Below are 8,535 nucleotides of genomic sequence, written 5' to 3'. Positions count from 1 at the left end.
AACACAATCACAAGACACTTTTTGCACAAATAAAGTCAGACTTAAGTAAGTGGAAAAACATTAGTTGCTCATGGGTAGGCCGTGCTAATATAATAAAAACAACAATTCTACCTAAATTAATTTACTTATTTAGTGACATACCAATTAAACTATCAGACAATTATTTTCTAGAGCTGGATAAAATAATATCAAAATTCATTTGGAAAAACAAAAGGTCCAGAATATCAAAGGGACTAATGAAAAGAAATGCTTGGGAAGGGGGCCTAGTCCTACCAGACCTCCAACTGTACTATAAAGCAGCAATTATCAAAACCACTTGGTACTGGCTAAGAAAGAGAGAGGCAGACAAGTGGAAAGACTTGGCACTCAAGACACAGTAGGCAAGGAATATAGCAACCTTCTGTTTGATAAACCCAAGGACACCAGCTTCTGGGATAAGAACTCACTGTTTGACAACAATTGCTATGTGGGGGAAATTAGGCATAGACCCAAACTTGACACCGTACACAAGAATAAAGTCCAAATGGGTACATGATTTAGGTATAAAGATTGATACCATGAATAAACTGGAGAAGCAAGGAATAGTGTATTGATCAGATTTATGGAGAAGGGAAGAATTTTTTACTAAAGAAGACATAGAAAGCATTATGAAATGCAAAATAGATAATTTTGATTACATTAAACTGAGAAGTTTTTGCGCAACCAAACCCAATGCAACCAAAATCTGGAGGGATGTAGTAAATTGGGAAAGAATTTTTACAGCTAAGCTTGGGGATAAAGGCCTCATTCCTAGAATATATAAAGAACTGACTCAAATGTATAATCATAACATTCATTTCCCAATTGATAAGTGTTCAAAGGATATAAACAGGCAATTTTCAGAAGAAGAAATTAAAGATATCTATAATCATATGAAAAAATGCTCTAAATCACTGTTGATTAGAATGATGCAAATCAAAACAACTCTGAGGTACCACATCACACCTGTAAGATTGGCAAACATGACAGAACAAGAAAATGATAAATGCTGGAGAGGATGTGGGAGAGTTGGAACAGTAATTCATTGTTGGTGGAGCTGGGAGTGCATCCAGCCATTGGGGAGAGCAATTTGGAACTATCCCCAAAGGGCTACAATAATGTGCATACCCTTTGACCCAGCAATAGCGCTACTAGGAGTGTAACCCCAAGAGATCATAAAAATGGAAAAGGGTCCCACATGTACAAAAATATTTATAGCAGCACTCTTTGTAGTTGACAAAAACTGGAAGTCAAGGGGATGTCCATCAATTCGGGAATGGCTGAATAAATTATGGTATATGAATGTAATGGAGTACTATTGTACCATAAGAAATGATGAACAAGAAGACTTCAGAGAGGCCTGGAAGGACTTATATTACCTGATGCTGAGTGAAAGGAGCAGAACCAGGAGAACTTTGTGCACAGCAACGACCACAATGAGCGAGAGTTTTTTTCCGGTAGACTTGGAATTTTGTAATAACGCAAGAACTTCTTAAAAAAAAATAATAAAATCCCAATGGTGCTTCTCTAAAGCAAAATGCCTTCCACACTCAGAGAAAGAAATATGGAAGTCATTCGCAGAATGTAGCAGATCATGTTTGTGTATGTGTATGTTTTTGTGTATCATGTTTTGATTTGTTATGTGATTTCTTCCATTTATTTTAGTCCGACTACATAGCATGACTATAGTGAAAATGTACTCAATAGGAAAGTATATGTAGAACCTATACAGAACTGTATGCAGTCGTGGGGAGGGAGGGGGGTAGTGGGGGGTAGATGTGGGCGGGGATAAAATCTCAATTGTATGGCAGTGATTGTTAAACATTAAAAAATAATTAAAAAAAGAAAATGGTGGAAAATGAAAGGAAAATTGAATTACATTTTAGTTGCAGAAGTGTATTAGATATCTAATTTCAAAATAATTATCCTCTCTCTGCGTGCTCCAGTTTCCTGAACTGAAAAAAAAAAAAAGAAAAATGTAGAAATGCCCCAGCTCCCAAGGATGTGAGGACCAAAATAACATACTGATTGTAAATTGCTTATAACAGTGAGTGGAATATGTTAAACATCAAATTAATATTTTTCTTTCTATTTTAATGTAATTGTTATAAATCTAAAGTGGGCTCAAAAATGCCAAAGTTAATAAGATTTATCATTTTTAATATGGGACATTTTGGAAATGCAATTGACTGAATGGATGTCTGAGGTTTTGTTTCATGTTTTATATACATGATATTGGTTGTTTTATTTTTGTATTTCTGTATCATCTTATATTGTGAAATTTGAAGGACAACTGTTAGAGAAATGCTGCTTCAAATAAAATTCACTTTTAATCTGAATACTTTCAGTTGATTAGCTGGGCTTTTTAAAGGATATGGTAAAAATAGAAATTTGAAAACAAGTATTCAATGAGTTAATTTTTATAAAATTAATAATAATGATAAATTTATTAATATATTAAATTATCATTTGAAAATTCTGGGCTATTATGAAAGTGTACATGATTTCAACATGTATCTTCAACATATTAATCATGAGTCAACTATCAGATACTTACTGTATGTCTGAAGTCCCAGAAAATGGTTATTTTTAATTCATAATTAAAAAATTAATGAAATGTTAATTGTTAGGGAAACAACAGGAAAGATATACAAGCCCTTGGTGGTGGTGAGTCAAATTTTGCTATTTAAGGTAAAAATTCTTGGGAAAATAATTAATGTTTGTTTTGAGTTTTGATTACAAGGATATTTGCCTGAATTTGCATTAAGTAGAAAATGGCACTGCAGCAATCTGGGAACTGTTAAATATATATTTCTGTGTCTGGGAAAATTTTCATCGATAACCTTATCCCCTCCTGGCATCATACTACTTCCTTTCTGTAAAGGAAAATTCCTAACCTTGTTAATCTTGAGCCTGGCTTTTTAAAACCCTGTTACTATATGATTGGCGGTCAACTATGACTCATGCCTGGAATCAAACACAGATAAGGGAATTTTCTCCCTATTATGATATGTGATATTATTATAACTATATCCCTCCTTTTCCTTTTATAGCAAATTTCCTTAATCAAGATGATTTGCAAGTGCAACACTAATTCTGTTAAATGGTGGATTGATATGGAAAATTTCTTAGCTACTATTATAGGAAACAAGTATGAACATTATAAAAAATTAATCTGTATTTGTGGTCAAATTAAAACATATGTATGATATCCCCCTAGAGAGGAAACTACTGTGCAGAATATTAAGACAAATATGTAATATAAAGAGTCTCCTAATTAAATGAAATAGCAAATTTTGAGAAAGCAACAGAATTACACTTTTTTTCTCTAGGAAATACGTAACTCTGTATATGAATGGCTTCTAAATGTATCTATTGTGAAAACTCAGGCTTTCAGTATGTTTTGGTATAAGTCTCAAAATTGAATGAATGATTTTACATGTAAATAATATTCATAATAATAAAGAAAATTAATTTCCACCCTATTTTTAAGGTAGCTGACTGACAATTTAATAAGGCAAAAAAGCTCATTACAATAAATTTTTTAAAAAATATTTATGTGAGGCACAATACTTAGATAAGGAAAGAAACAACAAACGGTACATAAACTGAAATTCTCTGAGGTGTCAGAAATGAATAATAATTTTAAATGATTGTACTAAATTATATTAATTTAGAATTATCTATCAACTTGAAGGTTCATTACATATTCCCTTATGAGGATTCAGATGGAGGCAAAGCCTCAATATTGATCCCTTCTGCATTTGTGTTTTGAGCTTTGCCCCATGATAAGATTCTAGGGTCTTTTATTTTCCAATTTACTTCTTGCTCACCATGATTGGTTTTTTTCCTGGTTTTTAAAGTGGATCTCTGCTTCTGGGTCTCTGTTCCACCATTCTTTCCCTGAGAACTTGACACTTTGTGTATTGAGGCCTCTGGTTCTTTCAGGTAGAAAATAGAATGCTCCAGCTAACTTGGTGCTGAGATGGCTGGTGTGCCAAGGCAGATGTCAGGTGAAATCTTTCTGAATTTCTCAAGAGTTACCCTGAAACTTGCTGGGTGAACTGTTGAGGAGAAGTCTGGTCTCAGGAGGTCTCCTCCCCTGAGCTACAGCACACACAGGCTCAGCCGTTGCTAAACCCCTGTCTGTCCTGGTGTCTTCCGAATTCCCCTGGCTGTGCAAAGGCACATCTGGGGTCCTGGTGTCGATGCTTATGGGCTCCAGCCCCTTGGGGCTCAGGATCTCCTCCTGGTTCACTGAGTTGGGGCTGTCTGGTACAGCTCTGGTCCTGCACTCCTCCCCTTCAGTCACAGCAAGAGAGTGTCTCCTTGACGATTTTCCTAGCCTTTTGAGCTGAGAGGCTATTTACACCTTTGGCTGATCTCACTGTTCCAGGATTTTTTCCTAGGGAAATATTCTATGAGTGTTTCAAGGTCAACAAGGGGAGGGGGAGAGCACTTACAGATAACTCCACCATCTTGGTTCCCAGGAGTTAAAGTAGATAACTTACATACATTTACTTTGCTGACTGATACTTCCATGAGTGGCTGCTGCTGTTATCAGGTTCCTGCACTTCTCTCTCACTCAGTTCCACTGGACTCCCATCCCAGGCTGATATGTCTGAGAATCCACACTGCTGCTTCTGATTCAGTCTGCCCAGCAGTTCTTGGTGGACTTTGCTATGGCAGCATCTGTGCTAGTATAGCCTGTGTGCTTTGTGCTTCCCCAGCCCCATGTAATAGATAATTCTCTTTAAAATTCTGGGCTGTCCTGGGATGGAAATCTGCCACACTATGTCTCCTAGTGGATTCTGCTACTCTAAAATTTGTTCAGATTCTCTTTTTAGATCTCAAGGAATTTGTGGTACACTTAAGTGAGTCCAAGTTCTCCCTCTGCTATCTTGGCTTCTATTGTCTAATTATCTCAATAGATGCAGAAAAACCTTTTGACAAAATACAACACCATTCCCATTGAAAACACTAGAGACCATAGGATTAAATGGAGTTTTCCTTAAACTTATGAATTGCATCCACCAAAAACATTCACCAAATATTATATGTTGTTGGGTAAGCTTGAAGCATTCTCAATAAAATCAAGGGTAAAAGAGAGATGTCTATTTTCACCACTGTTATTCACTATTGTAATAGAAATATTAGCTTTGGTCAAAAGGGAAGAAATGGAAATTGAAGGAATTAGAATAGGAAATGAAGAAACAAAACCATCACTCTTTTCATATGATATACTTAGAGAATCTGAGAAAATCAACTAAAAAACAACTTGAAATAATTAGCAACTATAGGAAAGTTGCAGGATATAAAATAAATACAAACATTCTCAGTATTTCTGTATATTACTAACAAAGCCCAACAGCCAGAGATGTAAAAAGAAATTCCGTTTAAAATAAATATAGATTGCCAGAGATGGTGGCCTGGGGAGAGCGGACAGTGGACCCAGAACTACTAGCTGCCAGACTAGTTGAGAAAAATGGTGTGGAGCTCACATCCCTCTGGCAGAGAGTCATGTTTCTGGATAAGGAGTTTGCCTGAGCCCAGAAGGCCCTGAACACGAGCAAGAAAGCCCAGGAAGTGGACTTTCTGCTCAGTGAGAACCAGATGCTGCAGGAAAACTCCACAGTCAGGAAGGAAGATGACTTATGGCTGCAGAATAGACGCTTCTTCAGGAGCTCAGCAAGCTTTGTGCAAGATTGAGCAACTGGAATAAGAGAATCAGCAGCTAAAGGAGGGCTACATGGGGCCATGGCCTCCAAGCACAGCCAGCAGCCCCATGGACAGGGAGCTTCTGAGTCTGCAAGCAGAGAACATAGCCTCCCAGAATAACATTACAGCCCTGCAGGAACGCTATGAGAAAGAACATACTAGTTCCCATGTCCTGCAAGAGACTTGTAGGAAGGATGAGACCAGGGTCTCTGGGGTCCCTCTAGGAGGCACAGTAGCCCCACCCCCACTGACAGAGGACGAGCTGAAGTGAGAAGTGGAGAAGGAGGAGAAGAGACTACTTCAGCAGCATTTGCAGGGGCTTGAGAGCTCGAAGCATGTGGAGATGACAAAGCTGAAGGAGGAGGTAACCAAGCTGTTGAAGAAGCTGAAGAAACAGGAGAGTTCCTTCCTACTGCAGACAGAGAAGGAGGCTTTGTACAGTGACAGCAGGAATAAAATTGAAGAACTCTGGCAATACTAGCAGGCGAATCTCAAACCCCAGTTAGCCCAGACTCAGAAGCTGCACCAGGAGCTTCAGGCTGCCAACCAGAGTCTAGCCAATCTAAGGGAGCAGCTCCAAGCTAAGCTCTGGCACCACACCAGTGACTTCTGGGACCTGTAGGACCAGATCCAGACAGTCAAGGCCCAGGAACTGTGCGCCTTGCAGGAGTAGACTGCAGGTCTGGTCACTGAGCTGCAGCAGTGCCAGGCAGAGTTCAAGGCCCTCGCAGGCCAGAGAGATGATCTTCGCTCTCAGCTCCGGGAATCCCTGAGGGCGAATGGCCGGGTTTTGGAACACCTCCAGGTCATAGGGCCAGAGCTGGAGGCGACTAGGAGGAATGCTGAAAAGAGGAAGGCCCTCCTGGATGAAGTGACTGCTGAGGCACTGCAGGAAAATCAAGACACAAGGAGGAGATGGGCTCAACTAGGATGCAGACAGAAAAGGATGTGCTGACTGTGCAGGCTCACTATGAGTGTGAGAGGATGGAGGAGACAGGAGGAAGAGCTGCCGGCCCAGATCTGGGAGGAGAAGGCTCAGACTCGCGAGCTGGAGAGCCTACAGCAGACATTGGAGGAGTTGCAAACCCAGCTGCAGTCAATGGAAGGAGCTAAGGGTTGGTTTGAGTAGTGCCTGAAGGACTCAGAGGAGGGCTTAGAGGAACAGTATCAGGAACGCCAGGAGAGCCTGCATATGGAAGAGGACATCCACAAGGCTGAGCTGCAAAGGTAAGAAGAGGAGGTGCAGGCGGTCGAAGACCAGATGCAGGAGGCTGAGGCCTTATGTGAAGGCCACCTGGGCACCATCACTTCGCTGTAGCAGGAGGTGAAGGATGTGGCAGATGGATAACGCATTCTGGAGAACAAGGGGAGTGCCGCGCTGAAGGACCTGAAGCAGCAGCTTCAACTAGAATGGAAACAAACCGACAAGCTGCTGGAGCAGCTGGAGCAGCTCCAGGAGCTCCTGGCCAACAGCAAGAGCCGCTCTGGCTTTGAGGAGCTAGTGCTAGAATAGATGCACTCACCTAGCCGGACACAAATCGGTGATAGCAGCAGAGTCTCCTCCTTCAACTACCGCTAGGTCCTTCTGGAGGAGGGCTCAGCTGAATATATATTCTGCTAATATTAACTTTGGGTAATTCTTAACTGTGCATACATGAGGAGAGAGCCTTTTCAAGTGTCGTTCCTATAAACTATGTATGTTTGGGTGTTGGATTCTAATTCATTTTACCATCCATTCCCATTAAATGAATGACTCCATTCAATTCACATTCACGTTTATAATTACTAATTGGGTATTTTTCTCCATCCAAACTTTTGTATTTATTCTTTTTCTCTCTTTTTTTATCCTGTCCCTCCTCAAATGTCTGACTTAGATCTGTTTTATGAATTTGTAGCAATACTTTACCTTAGTTCTTTGATCCATTATTTTCTTTTTTGTTGTTGTGGTCTTCTAAGTATTTATTTATTTATTTTTTAATGTTTAACAATCACTGCCATACAATTGAGATTTTATCCCCCCCACACTTACCCCCCACTACCCCCTTCCCTCCCCACGACTGCATACAGTTCTGTATAGGTTCTACATATACTTTCCTATTGAGTACATTTTCACTATAGTCATGCTATGTAGTCGGACTAAAATAAATGGAAGAAATCATATAACAAATCAAAACATGATACACAAAAACATACACATACACAAACATGATCTGCTACATTCTGCGAATGACTTCCATATTTCTTTCTCTGAGTGTGGAAGGCATTTTGCCTTAGAGAACCACCACTGGGATTTTATTTTATTTTTTTAAGAAGTTCTTGCTTTATTACAAAATTCCAAGTCTACCAGAAAAAACTCTCGCTCACTGTGGTCGTTGCTGTGCACAAAGTTCTCCTGGTTCTGCTCCTTTCACTCAGCATCAGGTAATATAAGTCCTTCCAGGCCTCTCTGAAGTCTTCTTGTTCATCATTTCTTATGGCACAATAGTACTCCATTACATTCATATACCATAATTTATTAAGCCATTCCCCAATTGATGGACATCCCCTTGACTTCCAGTTTTTGTCAACTACAAAGAGTGCTGCTATAAATATTTTTGAACATGTGGGACCCTTTCCATTTTTATGATCTCTTGGTGATACAGTCCTAGTAGCGATATTGCTGGGTCAAAGGGTATGCACATTTTTGAAGTCCTTTGGGCATGGTTCCAAGTTGCTCTCCAGAATGGTTGGATGCGCTCACAGCTCCACCAACAATGAATTAGAGCTCCAACTCTCCCACATCCTCTCCAGCATTGATCA

The 8,535-nt window shown here is 39.7% G+C and overlaps 1 pseudogene; it reads left to right on the top strand.

Moving 5' to 3' along the window:
* The first annotated feature begins 5,439 nt into the window (after positions 1–5,439).
* Positions 5,440–7,357, top strand: LOC140502625 (GRIP1-associated protein 1 pseudogene; annotated as a pseudogene).
* The last annotated feature ends 1,178 nt before the right edge of the window (positions 7,358–8,535 follow it).

The sequence above is a fragment of the Notamacropus eugenii genome, chromosome 4, assembly GCF_028372415.1.
Source record: "Notamacropus eugenii isolate mMacEug1 chromosome 4, mMacEug1.pri_v2, whole genome shotgun sequence".
Classification (NCBI taxonomy): domain Eukaryota; kingdom Metazoa; phylum Chordata; class Mammalia; order Diprotodontia; family Macropodidae; genus Notamacropus; species Notamacropus eugenii.
The sequence above is the reverse complement of the archived record's forward strand: the minus strand, read 5'-3'. Positions and strand labels throughout refer to the sequence as shown.